Source organism: Mytilus edulis, chromosome 10 (genome assembly GCF_963676685.1).
Source record: "Mytilus edulis chromosome 10, xbMytEdul2.2, whole genome shotgun sequence".
NCBI lineage: Eukaryota > Metazoa > Mollusca > Bivalvia > Mytilida > Mytilidae > Mytilus > Mytilus edulis.
The window spans coordinates 62,979,944-62,999,685 of record NC_092353.1 but is presented as its reverse complement, the minus strand read 5'-3'; the positions used below and the strand labels follow the sequence as shown (position 1 = coordinate 62,999,685).

The window sequence follows — 19,742 nt, the reverse complement described above, 5'->3', positions numbered from 1 at the left end:
ATGCCAATTTTCACCATACCTTTAAAGCCTTCTAACAAAATAACGGACCATCAAACAGAGGTACTCCAAAACAAAAACCTGTTTTTCTGGAAATCTAAAATTAGTATACTATGGAGCGCATTTAAATCCTCAATTTTTAATGCAAACTCATAGACAAGTAAATTTTGGCTCAAAATGATCTAGATATATTCACCAAAAGTTTCATTTCTGCAAATTTGTTGGTTAGTTTAAGTAAACAAGGACATCAAAAGCACTATTTTGCGTCAGAGTAGGGCTACTTTTACATACGTTCTAAATTGGAGGGAGTAATTGGTGGTCTGACACCTAAAAGTATACAGAACCATCTATTTTTGGAATCAGAGTCAAGTAAACTATCAAAACATACCGGAAGTAACATCTCTTAAACCGGAAGCAAAAAATGATCTTTATTTATATCTTTTTGTAAAGAAACCATATATTTTTGGAATCGGCGTTCAATAAGCTGTCATTCGACGCTAAAATTGACATTTAAAACCGAATGTTAATATTTTCATATAAAAAAAGATCCGTACTGGTGGAAAGACCATCAATGGTTCTCTGAACAATTGGGTTTTTAATTGTTAATGAGTTTGTGCCAATAAAAATATTTGTATTTGTATTTGTTATTTTTAGTGGTACATCAGTTCTGAAGGTCTCTTCTTTCTTATATGGCTTTAGAGGTATGTTGAAAATTGGCATAAAGAAAGGTGATACCTGTACGATTCAGGACATACCTGGTTTGTAAGAGGTTAAACTTAAGATAAAAAATTTAGAAAGTATGAAAATTGCAAAATTTGGTTGAACAGATAGGGACTTTTAATTGGTGGTCTGACACCTTCTATACCCTTACCGAAAAATAAGCCCTGCGGCAAACATTTGCCGCAAGTTTGCAGCAAACATTGCCGCAAGCTTGCAGCAAACGTTTGCGGCAAACTTGCCGCAACCATTTTACCATGCAAATGAAGTTTGCGGCAAGCTTGCGGCAAACATAATTATGCAAATTAGATTTGCCGCAAGCTTGCGGCAATTGTTTGCTGCAAGCTTGCGGCAATTGTTTGTTGCAAACTTGCGGCAAACTTGCAGGAACTACACATATACCAATGTCATGTGTGTAGACACATTCAATTTATCTCTTTCAAATTACACAGCACCATTTTTAAAAAGTTAATTCCTGTTTATACAAACAGTCATTGAAAGAATTCTTGCAAACTCATGAGATGTGAGGAAATACAAACATGTATTTGAGTTTTGAAACCGGGACAGGAGTCATTCTCAAATGACATAATATACCTGTATTAAAAACTGAAAAAGATAAAATCTCAAGATGTATTATAAAAGCATTACAGAATTTAACTTAATCTTAATTAGTACATCAGTAACAAATTCAAACTTATAATAGCTTAAGTTTTTCAATCACACATACATGTACATATAGTTGCTTACTTAATTATGTATGATGATAACATTAATTATTTTATTAAAACATGCAGTTTTATGAATCATTTGTACTTACACAATTACATACTGATTATCCCATATTATTGAATCAAATGCCTCCTTGATCTCTTATATATGTGAAATGCATTTCCAAACACAACCAACATGACCTAGCCACAATTTCAAATTGTTAGCATCCAGAAAGTGCCAACTAGGCATGCCCAGTCAATATTGTGTAATTCCTGCAATGTTCTGGCAAACATATAGAATGGTCAAAGTTTTCTGCAATCTTGCGGCAAACATATTGAATGATCTAAGTTTTCTGCAATCTTGCGGCAAACATATTAAAAGATCTAAGTTTTCGGCAATCTTGCGGCAAACATTCTTAATTATTTTAAACTTTCTGGCAATCTTACGGCAAACATTGATGTTTCTGCAAACTTGCCGCAAGCTTGCAGCAATGTTTGCCGGAAGTTTGTAGCTAGCGGCAAACATCTGCAAACATTATTTTCTGTGTTCCTGCAAACTTTTTGTTTGCCGCAAGCTTGCAGCAAGTCTGCTGCAAGTTTGCAAGTCTGCTGCAAGTTTGCGGCAAACAATTCAGTTTCATAAGGGTATGTATGTGCCTGTCAAAAGTCAGGAGCCTGTAACTAAGTGGAATTGTCGTTTGTTTGTGTTACATATTTGTTTTTCTTCCATTTCTTGCACATAAATTAGGCAGGCCGTTAGTTTCTCGTTTGAATTGATTTACATTATCATTTGGGGCCTTTTATAGCTGACTATGCGGTTTGGGCTTAGCTCATTGTTGAAGGCCATAAGGTAACCTATAGTTGTTAATTTCTGTGTCATTTTGTCTCTAATGGAGAATTGTCCTATCTGCAATAATACCACATCTTTTTAATATGTGCATCACCGTATAAGGAGGGTAATGAGATGTTACATAGGTTTTATCAAGGATTCATATAATACTATCAGACATAATTGTATTACAAGTCTGGTACTATACACATTCTCGGTTTTCAAATACATTTTATTTAAGAATCTTTCAAAATAATTTATAGGCTTAAACAAAATAAACAATATATTCATATTGCTGATAACCTAGACATCATATTTTATTTTCATCAACATAATAAACATGCATACAAGTTTAGCAAATATAGCATACGTCATAACACATAAAGAAAACTCTAAAAAAGTAATGCACCATGTTTAAAATAACATGACAAAAATCTGCATCATGACAAAAAATACAAAATATATTGTAACTTGTAGTGTTATGTCACTGTAGTACATCTTTGAATCTGCATCATAAGTAAGGTATAATGAGAAATATATTAGTCTTAACTACACTACAATAATAACAAACACAAAGCAATGCATTTAGCCGTGCAGACTTACAGAGTCGGCGTTTAATGTATATTTATATTATAAATCATGACATACATTCCAAATGAGTACACAGAAAGAATAAACATCTGAAACAAGTTTAGTCTGAATCAATAAGAGCCCATATCTCTATGTATGTATTTATGTATATATCCGTCTTTAACGTAACCTCACCGCCCAGGAAAAACCATCAAAAACTTTACGAAAGAAATTGATATGGAAACCTGTGTTCGGAGCAAGTGCAAGGCACGCCTCGGGACATTGATGCCAAACTCCATCACAAGAAAAAACAGCAAAATAATATACAATATAAGTTTTATAGTGTCATGAACGTCTGTGGCTAGAATGATTTTCAATTAACACAAGAAAATTAAAAACCCGCTTTCACCTTATTAACATAATAATACTTATTGACACAATCCAAATGATTGGTCCACGTGTAGAACTACACATAACAAAACCCGCCAAAAACATACTGTTCTTATAAAACATTCCTTTTAGACAACATTTTCCCGCTATACTCCGAAACGCGGGAAAATTATACATTTCTACAATATAAATGTTTTGTTGATTCATTTCAATTTCCCGGATACCAGTTCTGTGGGTTTGTTATAAAAATACTTGATAGCTGACAAATTCCAGTACATGCAACTCTGCTAGCACCTTTATGTGTGAGGCATGTACAAATATTGATTGTGAAATGGGTCTGTTATAAAAAGAAAGTTGATAGCTGACTCTGTCCAGTACATGCAACTCTGCTTGCACCTTTTTGTGTGAGGCATGTACAAATATTGATTGATATATAAAAAAAACATTTAATATATCAATACATTTAGTAGGATGTCTACAGGGTCCAGTAGACTATACTTCATTATCTAACCAATAAGGGAATTAACCTTGTTAGCCATCAGTGATTTTGCACATCCATGTTACCAAATGAAGCAAAAATTTATATTTAGGAATTGTTTTCACTTGTGCTTAAATTAAGTAAATAAATGATCTTATTTTTAAAATTCCATCCATCAAAATGTGTCAGTTGCAATTTGAATTTTATTTCCAAAATGTGTCAGTTACAATTTGAATTCTATTTCCAAAATGTGTCAGTTACAATTTGAATTCTATTTCCAAAATGTGTCAGTTACAATTTGAATTCTATTTCCAAAATGTGTCAGTTACAATTTGAATTCAATTTCCAAAATGTGTCAGTTACAATTTGAATTATATTTCCAAAATGTGTCAGTTACAATTTGAATTATATTTCCAAAATGTGTCAGTTACAATTTGAATTCTATTTCCAAACTGTCAGTTACAATTTAAATTCTATTTCCAAACTGTCAGTTACAATTTAAATTCTTTTTTTTTTTTTTTTTAACTATTTAGATTTATTATCTGATAAAATACACATTCTTTTTTTTTTTTTTTTTTTTTTAACGTGGATAATATACTTTATTGCACTCTATTGCTGTTAACAATTTACTTAGTGTACAGCATTGCACTAAGTATCCCTGATATATTAGTTATTAGGTATCCAGGGAGAATATCTAATAAAAGTAAATTGATGTTACATTACAATGTTACAATATTTTAAATGATTTCATGTTTACCGGAGAATATTTCACTTCCGTCCGATAGTGTTTTTTAATATTAGATAAATGTGCATCGTTTGCCATCATCATCTTTGTGATTTGGATAAATTTAATTCACAATACTTAGACAGTTTGTCTAATTTAAAAGGTAAGTTGATCATAATTTTCGTGATGTTTTGAATCATAATAAAAGTGTAACTGTTAACTTATTTGAAACCTGTTGTATTTTAGACTGATGTGTCTAAACTACTCGGGTAAACATGATTATACACGACATCAGAGTGCACTACACATAGTTGTCAAAGATAAACACATAAGGTATAAAGTAAAAAAAGAAGACAAAAAAGTGTGTATTATACAATATTGAATGATACATTATTATCTTTTTTTTTAACACGTGGTATTAAAGTACATTAATGTCACCTGACATGCTCAAGTCATGTGACTTAATACTTGGGTCATGTGATCTCAGGGATATTTTGTACAAATCCTTGTTATTATTTATGATCATTTATGTAGTTTAGGGTTTTTAAAATCAATTTACTGGTTTTTCTTTTAATTATATTATTGATTTCAACTATAGATTTTATTTCTGCCTTGAATATTTTAAAGATCTACTTTTGTTCTTCTTGAGTCAGAGATGTAATATGATTTGTAGATAGAAAAAAATATTACAGTCAAAAGAAAGTTAATTTCATAGTAAGCTTCATCATTTATTTTATATCCTACTACAAGATTTTCTATATTAAGAATACTTTCATTGAAACCTATAAATTTAAGAAGGTTGGATATTTTTGATAAAAAATTGCTGTTGTAACTGCAAGAAAAATAAAGATGTTCATAATCTTCTTTTATACTGCAATGATTACATTTATTATTTGTGAGTATTTTCCATTTAACTAATAAATCATTGCATGGAAGTATAAAGTGAATTAATTTCCATCTAAACATTTTCAATTTATTGTCAGGTAAGTAGTTAAAAATGAAGTTGAAACAATTTTCTAGTTTGAAGTACAGGTTTTTGGCAAACATTTTTTCCCACATTATAACTCCTATAGGTTTGTCCAGTTTGTTTTCATTTATAATAATGTTATAAATTTGTTTTGTATTCATTTTAGAATTGATTTCTTGATTAAGCATGATTTTTAGACTATTTATAGTATTATGAATATTAACTTTAGTTTTAATTGAATTATCTTGATTTATTATTGTAAGCCATTGATTTGGTATAGCTTTTTTAATGCAAGATATCTGCCTGATCCAATCTTGTTTGTTTTTTAGTTTAGAAAGTATATATGTTTCTGAAATTTGACCTCTATCATCTATAATATCATTTATGAAATACAAATTGCTTTTTACCCACTCTTCAAAGAATAAACATTTTCCATTTAGTCTGAGAAAGTTATTTCCCCATAGAAATTGTTTTCTTATTTGTAGAAAGTCATGTGGGTATGATGACCCACCTCCTTTAACACTAATCCAAGTTTTAATTAATTCTTGGTAAAATTCTGGAACACTCTTGAAAATTGATTTATCTAGATCATTTATATTTTTCAGATTCATTAGAAATATTATCAAGTTATTACCAAATTTATTTAAATAATATCTTGGTATAACTGTCCAATTGTCTGTTTCAGTATTAAATAATTTTGTTATCCAGCCTATGTGTATGGATTTTATAAAATTATCGATGTCTATCATTTTAAGTCCCCCTTTTTTGTACTCTGTTGAAAGAGTTGATCTTTTAATTTTGTCTCTTTTACCATTCCATATAAAATTATATATGAGGGTTTTAAATTTTTGTAGCGAATCTTTTGGTATTACAGTATTTGATGCTATATATGTTAAGTTTGGTAGAATTAAAGATTTAGTTACTACTATTCTTCCTAATATACTTAGTTTTCTTTTCTTCCAGTTAGCTATTATTTTTTCACATTTCAATATTTGTTTTTCAATATTAAGATTTTGACATTCTAATCTGTTGTGTCCAAAATAAATTCCTAAACTTTTGATAGGTTTATCACTCCAATTAATATTCTCATATTTTTCTTTGCAGTGCTTTAATTTGCCAAGCCATATTCCTTCAGTTTTAGTTCTATTAAGTTTAAGACCAGAAAAGTTACCAAATGTTTCAATTAAATTTAATGCAATTGTAATGTCCTGTTTAGAATGTAGGAACAGAGTGGTATCGTCTGCTAGTTGACATATTTTTAGTGTATTGGTGCTGCTTTCTAGCTTAATTTCTAATCCTTTAATATTTTTATTTTCTCTAATTTTTATAGCCATTATTTCTACGGCAAGAACAAAAAGTAACGAAGAAAGCGGACAGCCTTGTTTAATACCACGGAATGCTTTAAAACGACTTGAAACCCAGCCATTATTAGTTATACATCCCTTAATATCTGAATACATTAGTTGAATCCATTTTAAAAAACTTTCTTTAAAACCAAACTTTTTTAGTGTTTCAAACATAAAGATCCACTCAAGAGAGTCAAAAGCTTTGCTAAAATCTAGAAATAAGACAGCTCCGTCTATTTTGAGATTTTCTGAATAGTCAATAGCATCTTGTATCTGTCTAATGTTGAAACCAATGTACCTATTTTTTATATATCCTTTTTGATCAGAATGTACCAGTTTATGAAGTAGGGGTTTAAGTCTTTGTGCCAAGGCATATGCTAGAAGTTTAACATCATAATTCAAAAGTGTTATAGGTCGATAATTATCAAGTGACAATGGGTCATTTTTTTTATAAATAAGTGATATAACGCCTATTTTTTGTGTGTTGGACAATTGTCCTTTAGAATAGCAATAGTTAAATGTTGATACTATTAAAGTTTTTAATTCTACCCAAAACTTTCTGTAAAATTCAACATTTAGTCCATCTAATCCTGGGGCACGGTTTAATTTCATTTTAAATATAGCTTCTGTGCATTCTTCTTCAGTTATTTCTCCTTCGCAAGTATCACTTTCACTTTCAGTTAATTTTTTATGTTTTTTAATATCATTTAAATAATTTTGTGTTTCTTGTAAATTTGGATTTGTTGACGTGTATAAATCTTTATAATATTTTACTTCAAGGTTTAATATTTTTTCATGATCCCTAGTTATCTCCCCTTTTTCATCATATAGTTCATTGTCAAGAATCAGTCCGGTCGACATTGCGCATGCGTGAATTCAGATACCCTACATGGAGACAATCGTTATATAGAAGTTATATGGAAAATAATCTTTATAAGACGATATTCAACTTTCTTCCCGGTTGTTTTCTTAGCTGTTGTGATCACCAGAATCCTTAATGTGTCTTCTTTTTAATGATATAAATTATTTTAAAATAATGTTTAAACTTCATGCAACAAATTTAGATTTTTCATACAGTGATGTCAAATGGCTCACATTTGCCGTTATTCTTACAGAAAATGCCATTTTTAGGGAAAGTGGTCAGCTTTGAAAAAATAAATAAAATACTTTTACTGATGACATTCCTTAGCTGTTGTGACCAAGAGAAAGATGAAAAGTTATAGTTTAATGTGGTGTAGTTTATTTTCAAATTGGTTATTGTCTCCTTGCACCAAATTTGATTTAAAAGTAGGCGATTTTAAGTTTTTATTCTATCAATTTCTATTTGACAACAGGATACATTGTTTGTGTAAACAGATAGTAGCCTGTTACACAATCTTGTTTATACAGTCATGCTGAGACAATAATTCATGTGATATAGTGTAAACGACGTTTTGTATTAAGTTAGTGTAGGGCTGAAGGAATTACAAAACAATAAATAATATGAAATTCACGTTTTTATTATTGAAGTTAATTATATATTCAAAGTTTTTGTTTGTGTTTGTTATCACGTGCTTATAACCGATATTAAATAAAGTATGAGAATATGCAATCGTAATCTAAAAGTTAACGCATTGTATTAAATAGATGCACGTTCAACTGAGTGTTTTATCAATACACAATCACATTTTTTTTGTAATTAATGGGATTAAATAGTTTCTATTCATATTTGGGAAATATAAGCCTGAGTTCAGCAGTAGCTGTATGATGGCAGATTGTCAATGAGACAACTCCCCCAGTGACTAGTTGCATTTTAACTGGTCCTTTTGACTCTTTTTCGTAACAATGCTCGTATAACCTTTTTAAGGCTATTTTCTCAAGATTTGAATACACAATCATAAAGGAGAACAATTCCATTTCGTCGCACTTTAACAGTGCATGCATACACCACTGAATTCGACCACTTGATACGGCAAGTTAAAATCGAATAATACATTTTTCTTCAAAACCAAGTTTCTGTTATTAATTTCTTAAAACTAAATATACGAATAATGTGTGCGCACAATAGTGATACATTAGAAAGTTAACCCCTTTTAAGACAGGTTTTACCATATGATGATATAAATTTACATTCGCCGTCAAAAAGAAACTTGTTGATGACTAAAATAATCGAAACTAACATATATATCTAAATACAACAGTATTCTTGAATAAAATGAAAATAAACTGCCGTTTATAGAATTGCCTTGTCATTTTATTTTATCCTAAGCTCTTCAACTGAATTAAAATTCATTGAACCGAAACAATATTAAATAAAAAGTCAATCATTTCTTCACAAAACGATAAAGATTGTTAGCTTTGAACAGGTACTTGTATGACAATTAACATGTCAGCTTCAGGCTATATACCTGTAGATACTCGAGGTGGATATATGGTGGAAACGATGCTGGAATCTTGTATTATTTTATTAAAAACAGGAAAGGGTCAACAAATATGACATTTCCGAGATTTTATTTTCAGACATGATTTAAGTGTGTTAATTGTCATAACGTAGATATAAACAAAATGTAGAATCTGCTTTTGAAATGACTCTGTCTCACTATCTTCGTGCAGCCGTATAAGTTACTGTATGGCTTTTATCAATTATCTTAACCCATATCGTATAGTTGCTTCATAACTTCAATAGAATTGAGAATGGAAACGGGAAATGAGTTATAAAAAGAGGCAACAACCCGACAAAAGAGCAGAAAACAACCCATAGTCACCAATGGGTCTTTAACGCAAAAGGGGGGGGGGGGGTATTCAATACAATAATGTTATAACTATATATAATTTAGCGAAAAGAACGTCACACAAAACTCCGTAACATATAAAAAAAAAATTGAAAAAAACACACACACACACATAAGACTAACAAAATTTCTGTTTCATATTTTCTCTTGTGGATAACAAGAAACGACAACCTCATAATAACAAATAATTTGTTCCTGACTTTATAAAACAAAACTAGAAACCGTGGCATTCGACGGGGTTAAAAATGTTTGTGAGTGCTCAAATTTATCTGTGGTATAAAAGCACAACACAAGACCAAACTCTTAAAATTAGTAGGAAAATGCTTCCCTGTACATTGGGCATGAAACTTATTTACAGAATACAAAAGATCTAAAGTACCGATTTGAAGATAAGTTATCTACCATTACACATCGAACATACATATGAAAACAAAAAATATGTGATACGATTGCCAATAAGACAACTGTCCACCAAAGTTCAAACAAAAAAAGTAAAATCACAAAAATACTGAACTCCGAGGAAAATTCAAAACGAAAATTCCGTAATCAAATGGCAATATCATATGATAAAACACATCAAACATGTAACAACTGTCATATTCCTAACTTGGTATAGGTGGTCGTATCCAACTATAGACAACCGTACGGTCTTCAACATTGAGGAAAAAAAACATACCGTACGTATAGTCTGATATAAAAGGCCCCAACATTAAAAAAATATGCAATTATTTGATTGAGAAAACTAACGGCCTCATTTATAACAAAAGAATTTACGAAAAACAAATCAGAACTCGAGGAATTGTGCTGTTATCCTCACTCAAAGCATAGAAGTAATATTACTTCCATGCTCAAAGTGAGTGTACATTTAATAATTATTAACTGTCAATGAATTTTAAAATTGAATTAAACGCGACAGACATTCCGAATTCTCAAGGTACCTGTTATATATATACACATAAAAAAAAAAAAAATAAAGACTCGTAAGACAACGACATTTCGACCAATTGTGTTACTTGAACTAAAATTTCAAATACATTTCAGTCAGTTTGATGATCAATCCATTTTGAATAAGAAAATATAATTCATTTATATGCATTTTTCATTTACCAATTTGGGTCAAACATCTTGCGCCGTTTTAATGTTTCAACTAGGACTAAGAAACTAATTCAGTAGTCCCCGGTTTCAATAAAGATCGGAACTCCGGCCTTCAATTAATTTTACAAATTGAACCAAAAATTAGAAAACATGAATCAAAATTATTTTAGCGATAACATCTGGTATTGGTTTTCACTGAAGTTATCTTACAGACCAGCGGGTGTCCAACCCCTTAAATGTGCGTCTTATCGCAATTGTCAAATTATCTAGTAACCCCATGTGGAGCGAGGATGTATTATCGTCCTTGTCGATACAAATAATTGTTATCAAATTGAGTTATCTCCCTTAAACCGGACAGATTCTTGGCAATGTGTGTTATGGTTTTTTTGCTTTGCCTAGATTTCTCAAGACCTAGAAAATAAGCTGAATTTCTTTCACCCTCTTCCACCCATTTTGCTCTAGCTCTAATTTGGTTACCCTTTATTTTTTCATAGTAAAGCTTTCCCAATTTTTCTTCTGTATATTCTATTGTTTGCAATAAACTTGTTTTGGTTGTATTATTGTTTTCAGTATCAGCTAAGATATTAAGTCTTTGTAAGTCTTTTTCTAAAATATTTATCTTATCTCTTTTTTCCTTAGCTTTAGATTTGCAAAAATTGATTGAAATATCTCTTACCTCAGTTTTAAAGTTATCCCATAGTAGGTCGAGATCGGGATAATTTATACTTTTGTTTTTATAATTAGTTATCAAATTAGAAATTGTATTCACATAATCCTCATTCTCTAATATACTGCTATTCAATTTCCAGTATCCTCTGCCTTTAGGACCTCTATTTAAATCTATTTTTAGTGAAACACAATTATGATCAGTATGTTGCAGAACTATAGGTCTTATATCACATGAAATGGAGTTTTTGTACACTTCAGATCCTATTAAAAAATAGTCAATTCTTGTTGCTTCAGATCTATCTTTTCTACACCAAGTGAACTGTGTTTTATGTTTGTTTTTCTCTCTCCAAACATCTATAACTTTTAATGATTTGATTAATTTGTTAAGATTACAGACTGGTTTTTTATTTTTTATTTGTTTAGATTTATTTTTTGAATCTATTTGAGCTAATATGTCATTAAAATCACCTCCCATGATTATTTGTCCTATACTATGTTTATCCACCAATAATTTAATGTTTTTAAAAAAGTTATTTCTAGTGTGTGGGTTATTAGGTGCATATAAATTAACTAAAGTTAATATGTTGTCATTAACTTCCATATTTACAAGTAGAAATCTACCTTCTTCGTCTTCAAAACTATCAATTAATTTCAAATTTAGTGGGTTTTTTATCCAAATTGCAACACCTCGTGAATTGCTTGTTCCGTTACTTAATATAATTTGTCCTTCAAATTCATTTTTTAATTGGGTTGACATATTATTTACAAAGTGAGTTTCTTGCATTAATATGATATCACATTTTTGTTGCTTTGACCATTCTATTAATCTTTTTCTTTTTTCAGCTTTTTGTAGTCCTTTGCAATTAATAGAACAAATGTGAAGATTATTCCAAATTTTCATACGATTGGTAAGTTTGTTTTATATTATTTTCGGAAAGTTGGGGAATTTCCATTCTATTTTTATAGACAGGTATCATGACCTGTTTCTGACCTAGATCGAAATCGATCACGTGGTATATATGTGTATAGTTTACAACGTGGATGTCGGATATATTCTTGTAAGTGGTAGGTCTTTTACAGATCAGTTCGATATTTAAGCATTCGTGTACATGACATTCATTTAATAAAGAGTACTTAAACAATTCAAAAATTGCACAACATTCTCTAATGGTACAAAAAAATATACACATTATTTCATGTGTCAATATATGGGTCATCATGGTGACTTTGTTTACAAACTTTGACATGCAATACAATGTGCACTTACATTCAAAGTTTGAACAATAAAATTTACAGTAATAACAGTTTAAAAAGATAGAAATGTACAAAGGCGAAAAGTTGTGTAGAATAAATATACAGGTATATACAATAACATAAGTTAGCTGTTTAATTGAAAATAAATTCTGTACTAGATTACAGTAGTGAATAATAGTTGTTTTCCTATTTATTGTAATAATGATCTGACAATAAATGACAAAAAGACAGTAAATTCTGTACCTGTCAAGAAAATTATGAACATAGTCAGACTGGATTTGTTTTGCTTTTAAGCTTTGTTTGAAATAGAATTTTTCTCTCTCTTTTAGGTTTGATATTATTTGATGATGAATGGTGTGACCATTCCAGTGACAAGTAGTTGAATGACTGAGTATTTATCTTTATGGAAGATAACAAACAGTATGAGAAGATGCTGTCCAAATTTACATATAAACTTATGAAAAAACTAAAAATAGATATGTACAAATTCATGTTTTTTTTTATAGTTTTTTTTTTGATTTTATATTAAAAAGAATAAGTCTACATAGTATTCTGGTCTTTATCTCTGGCATGACGTCTAGGAAGCGGTTTTTGATCTTTTGTTTGCATTATTACGGGTTCCATCGTGTAATTGCTCAGTTGGTGTCACTGGTGACTTTTCGATGCCACGGCCTGATGTTGATTTTCCTGGCGTATTGACTTGTTTATTTTCATTTTTTCTAGTTGAACGAGATTCCTGATTTGTGACTTGCATAAATTGCGTCATTTGCGGTTGACCCGTATTCCTGCTTTGTTTGACATGATCAGGATTAGCTTGTTTGTTTGTTGGGCCTGATTTACGTGTTGGAAAAACTTTAGGTCTAACTGCTGGTGGATCATTTTTTTGTGACGCTGCATTTGTTTTGTCTGCATTGGCAGTTGTTAGGATTGACTGTGATTGTTCTATAGTGCAGTTTAGCAAGTCATCTGGTTGTGCATCACCTAATGTATGTTGCGTCTCATCGTCGTTTATATCGTCATTGTTATCTGACTCTGCGTTTGACTGATGCGATGGATAATAACTAGTATCATCTTCATTATATTCAGTGTTGTGCGGTATGCTTTCGCCTTCAGCTGAATCAATTTTCGTACAATCTATCTGTTTGTGTCCAGATTCACCACAATTTCGACATTTCCAGTCATTTTGGCATTGCGAAGCGCGATGACCCAATTCCATGCATTTGCTACATTTTGCAATGCTGTCATTTTGACCTCTGTATAGGACGGTTCCTCTATATTTACCGATAGGTATGTTTTTTGGGATCGGTTCCTCTAACGGACCTTGACATATCACAATGCGGTCTCCAGTTTGACAGTCAGTAATCATGTTGTCATATCGAAGTCGTTCTCTGAAATGTTTAAGTATGACACATTTGTACCTCTCCAGCACTCTTAGAATCTGTCCATCATCTGCTGAGAGAGGTATATCTTTGACACGAATCTTGATATCTGTTGAGTTTTCATATGACCTAACTCTTGGATTTCTTGAGTAGACTAATACTAACCTACCACGAAGTTCTAAGCCATTAGACACTAAGAGTTCCCTCTCTTTTTCGTTGTCTAAATATATCCGCCAAAGTCCACGGATTCTTTGTAGGCCTTTGATGCTACGTTTTGGCACTACTTTATCAATAGCTTCAAACATTTCGTTCGTAGTCAGGTATAGACTTTTCATAGGATTTGTGATACTACCAAATAGATCGGATTCCTGAGAGAATACAGGTTTAACTGATGAGATGAAATCAGATTCGTCGGACTTGGGTCCGTTTTTGAATGCGTCAGCATAAGACGCCATATTGGGTGGTTCTTGAGTATTTGATTTTGTCATTGTTTATCTTTTACTTCGAAATATTTTGTTCAATTAACAAAATTTTAAGTTGTTTGTGATGTGAAATCTATAAAGGATCTTATCCAACACAATTTACATCTGTTTTACCGGTTAAATCAAGTAAACTTCGTATATTTTTGCGGACAGTTTACAAACCCGTTACCATAGTCAGGGGTCGTAACTCCAATTTAAATTCTATTTCCAAAATGTGTCAGTTAAAATTTGAATTCGATTTCCAAAATGTGTCAGTTACAATTTGAATTCTATTTTCGAAATGTGTCAGTTACAATTGGAATTCTATTTCCAAAATATGTCAGTTACAATATGAATTTTCCATTTCCAAAAATTATGAATTAAAAAGTTTAAATAGTTCAAATGTTCATGCAATAAATTTAATATGGTTTCTTTTTCAATGAAAATAAAATATCAAATATATATCGTTTCAGAATTACATTGTGAGATTGCGAGTTCCCTTTGAATGACAAAAACATATCCTGAAGACATAGAAACTACTGATTCCGCCATAGAAAAAACAAGAAACACGCCAATAGGAACTACCTCAGTAACTCAGAACCAACTATGTTAAATGTTAGTGAAGATGCAGCGCTGCAATCAAGTGTATTTCTGAAATGATTATTTGATATTTGCTTAGCCCACCACAAAACTTTTAAGATATAGATTAAAGGAGCATGAACTAAACTATTAGTTTAATAGAATTTTAATTGTGTTGATAAAAATTAGAAATAATTTTAACAAAATTACTTTCTTTTTGTTTTTATCTTACAAAAACAATGATGGATATACAAGAAAAAAACCAAATGATTAAGTTATTGTTTGGGTGTTCCAATCGATTACTCAAAAGATATCCATTTGTACAAAAAAAGGAACATACACAATATTTTAATTTCTTCATTAGAAGATATGGTAACTTGTTAAATTTAACTTCAAAAATTGAAGTTGCTGGCAAACCAGAAGAATGTGATATATATATTTTGAACAGAAATGATTGAAACTCAACATGAATTTCACACAATCTTAATAGTCATATTGTTCCAATTACCTTAAAAATAAATTCAGGTAAATATGTACATATCTTATAAAATTGACAATCAGAACCTACTTTTAAAAATAAGAATATTGAAGATTTTTTTACAGTGCATCCTCAATTGTGCATGTTTATATTTCGTTGAAGACATATTGAGGGCACTTAACAAATTATCATATGATATTATGAACATTACAGAATTTTATTATCTAAATCTATAAACAATATTATTAGATTTCCCAAAGCAATAAACTGTCTCATCACAACAATCAGTTTAACATGTTTGGCTGCCTAACTGCACCTGCTACGACTGAAACATCATCTGTTTAAGTTGAATCTGTAACAAAAACAATTTGGAAATTAATGTGATGGATGTTTTATGTTAAATCCTAAATTGGAGACAGGTATATTTTTAACAATCTCTATGCATTCTGATAAAAATATACTTCACATGAATAAATCTGAATGAAAGAAAAATTTAAGACCAATGTCTGTTATAAAGCTTACTTCAGTGCCCTCAAATACCTAAATGTAAGCTCAGTTTATTGTTTCCAGCAAAAATTGTTTTATTAACTAATAAACGTAGACATATTTTTGAGAAATATTGTTATGAACAAATACTTACATGCAACTTTTCCTAATGTGCTTTCTACAATAGAAGCATCTTTCATGGTATAGGAGTGTTACATATTGAGGCTGTATCTGTGACAAAAACAAAAAACATACATAATTTAATTTCAGTTTTAAAAAAGACTATTTCCAGTTGCAAATTAAAATATACATCATTACAGTAAATAATTTAATAAAAGAAATGTAGGACCAATTTGTAATAAAGTTTCAAACTGTTGTTCCTGGAAAAACTTTTGTTTTATTATTTCAGAACAATTGAAATGACCAAATACCTACATGTAACTCATTCTAATGTGTTAAACTACAATGTAAGCATCTTTCATGGTAAAGGAGTGCCAACATATTTAGGCTGCATATGCAACAGAAACAAAAATTATAAATTTGTTGCAGTTTCAAAATCAAGACGATTTGCTTTTGTAAATCAATTCAAAAATCAATGTGATGCATGCATGTTTTAAGTCAAATCCTAAATTGGAAATTTATATTTGCAATTAGTGATATTCTTATTAAAAAATAAAAATAGTTTTAGACCAATTTGTTATATAGTTTCAATCTGGTATTTCACTTACTGAAAATTTATTTTTAATACCTAACAAATAGAAACATAGTTTAAAGAGAAATACTTACATGTGATGTATCCGTGACGTATCCTAATGCACTATCTACAATGAAACTATCTTCATTGGCGAGGAGTAACATGTATAGGCTGCATCTGTAACAAAAAAAAAGTTTTAAATTGGTATTTTTAATTAAAGAATATTTGCTGGTCATTCAATTCAGAGATTATAATGGCGCATATTTTATGTCAAATCCTAAATTTGAGACAAGCATATTAACACTAACTTTACATTCTTATTGAAATAAACCTTACTATAGTAAATATTGGAAAAAAGAAATGTAAGACCAATTTGTTATTTGTTATTAAATTTCAAGCTGTTCCATGGAAAAACTGATTTTCATTACCAAACACATAATTATTATAATAGTTAAAAGTACAATTACAATAAACAAATACATACATGTCAATAATCCTCAAGTGTTGTATACCATGTAAGCATCTTCATTGTCTAGGAGTATAACATATTTAGAATGTATCTGTTAAAAAAATAAATTCTTAATTAGTAATAGCTTTAAATAGAGAAAATTGATAGTTGCAATTTATTCAAAATTAATATGATGCATTTTTCTTTAAAATCCTCATTTGGAGACAAGTATATAGACAATTCTATACCTTCTGGTTAAAACATACTACATAACAGTATACATTTGAATAAAAGAAATTTTAAACCAATTTGTAATAAATTCTTATTTTAGCTGTTGTTCTGGGGAAAACTGATATTTGTTTTCCCACACATATAGACATGGTTTAAAGTAGTTATAAATACCAAATACATACATGCTAAACATTCTGATGTGAGATCCATCTACCATGAAACAATCTTCATTGTCCAGTAGCACAACATATGTAGGCTGTATCTGTAACAAAAACAATCTTTACGAATTAGCATCAGCTTTGGATAGACTATTGGTTCTTAAAATCAATTATAAAATAAAAGTCGCAGGTATTTTATGTCAAATCCATAATTTGACAAAAGTATGATAACAATTACAACACACTTTTGTTAAAATATACTACATTAGATTATAAATTTGAATAAAAGAAATATTTAGACTAATTCAAAATATAATTATTCTTTTTGGAGACGTCATTCCAGGTCAAAACATATTTTCATTCCAGATCACTATAAAACAAGACTGCACACGCTGAAATGTCTTGCCTTCTTTACTAATCATTGATATTATTAAATATAAAACTTTATTACAACTGTCACATAAACTCAACATTAACCAAGACAAGAGTGCACACACTGAAATGTCTCGCCTTCTTTACTAATCAGTGATATTATGTTGATAGTCCTAAGTATAAAGCTTTATTACAACTGTCACATAAACTTAACATTAACCAAGATAGCTAAACAAAGACCAATGAACCATGAAAATGAGGTCAAGGTCAGATGAACCATGCCAGGCAGACATGTACAGCTAACAAAAGTTCCATACAACAAATATAGTTGACCTATTACTTATAGTTTAAGAAAAATAGACCAAAACACAAAAACTTAACACTGTGCAATGAACCGTGCAATTGAGGTCATGGTCAAATAAACCTGCGGGACTGACATATAGATCATAATATATTTCCATACACCAAATATAGCTGACCTTTGGCATATAAAATTAGATAAAAAGACCAAAACTTAAAAACTTAACTTTGACCACTGAACCATGAAAATGAGGTCAAGGTCAGATGACACCTGCCAGTTGGACATGTACACCTTCCAGTCCTTCCATACACTAAATATACTAGCCCTATTGCTTATAGTATCTGAGATATGGACTTGACCACCAAAACTTAACCTTGTTCACTGATCCATGAAATGAGGTCGAGGTCAAGTGAAAACTGTCTGACGGGCATGAGGACCTTGCAAGGTACGCACATACCAAATATAGTTATCCTATTACTTATAATAAGAGAGAATTCAACATTACAAAAATTCTGAACTTTTTTTTCAAGTGGTCACTGAACCATGAAAATGAGGTCAAGGACATTGGACATGTGACTGACGGAAACTTCGTAACATGAGGCATCTATATACAAAGTATGAAGCATCCAGGTCTTTCACCTTCTAAAATATAAACCTTTTAAGAAGTTAGCTAATGCCGCCGCCGTAGCCGCCGCCGGATCACTATCCCTATGTCGAGCTTTCTGCAACAAAAGTTGCAGGCTCGACAAAAACCAAACATTGATCAATGAACCATGAAAATGAGGTCAAGGTCAGATGAACCATGCCAATTACTTATAATAATAACGCCACCGCCGCCGGATCACTATCCCTATGTCAAGCTTTCTACAAAAGTTGCAGGCTCGAAAAAAGTGGAAAACAACATTTTAATAATTTAAAGCGTCCGAATCAAAATTTTAATAAAAGAAATTGATTCAACACCAAATTTGTCATAAAATTCTAAGCTATTGTTACAGTAAAACATAGTTTCAAGTACAATTTTAATGAGCAAATACTAACATGTGACTCATCCTGGTGCGTTATCTTCCATGAAATCCCTCTCGTTGGAGTGGAACATATATGGGTATCTGTAACAAAAGGAAATTATAAATTAGTATCAGCTTTAAAATGGGGAATATTTTTTGGCTATTGAAATTAATGTGATGTGTTTTATGTCAAATTTTAAATCAGCGACACTTAATTTACAATTTCTATCAATTCTAATTAAAAAATGCCGCATTCGAATCGAAATTTTAATAAAAGAAATTGATTTAAGACCAAATTTGTCATAAAATTCTAAGCTATTGTTACAGTAAAATATAGTTTCAAGTACAATTTTAATGAGCAAATACTAACATGTGACTCATCCTGGTGCGTTATCTTCCATGAAATCCCTCTCGTTGGAGTGGAACATATATGGGTATCTGTAACAAAAGGAAATTATAAATTAGTATCAGCTTTAAAATGGGGAAGTTTTTTTGGCTATTGAAATTAATGTGATGTGTTTTATGTCAAATTTTAAATCAGCGACACTTAATTTACAATTACTATCAATTCTAATTAAAAAATGCCGCATTCGAATCCAAATTTTAATAAAAGAAATTGATTTAAGACCAAATT

The 19,742-nt window shown here is 30.5% G+C and overlaps 1 long non-coding RNA gene across 50 annotated transcripts in view; it reads right to left on the bottom strand.

The window, feature by feature from the left end:
- Nucleotides 1-15,268: 15,268 nt before the first annotated feature.
- LOC139492226 (uncharacterized) overlaps nucleotides 15,269-19,742 on the bottom strand; it is a 45,272-nt gene continuing 40,798 nt past the window's right edge. For all 50 annotated transcript variants that reach the window (XR_011656719.1, XR_011656740.1, XR_011656729.1 and 47 more), the window contains 7 exons: nucleotides 19,479-19,546; nucleotides 19,143-19,210; nucleotides 17,456-17,535; nucleotides 17,079-17,154; nucleotides 16,687-16,771; nucleotides 16,055-16,131; nucleotides 15,269-15,766 (listed from right to left, as the gene is read on the bottom strand). This is a non-coding gene — a long non-coding RNA (uncharacterized lncRNA). The remainder of the gene's footprint in view (nucleotides 15,767-16,054; nucleotides 16,132-16,686; nucleotides 16,772-17,078; nucleotides 17,155-17,455; nucleotides 17,536-19,142; nucleotides 19,211-19,478; nucleotides 19,547-19,742) is intronic.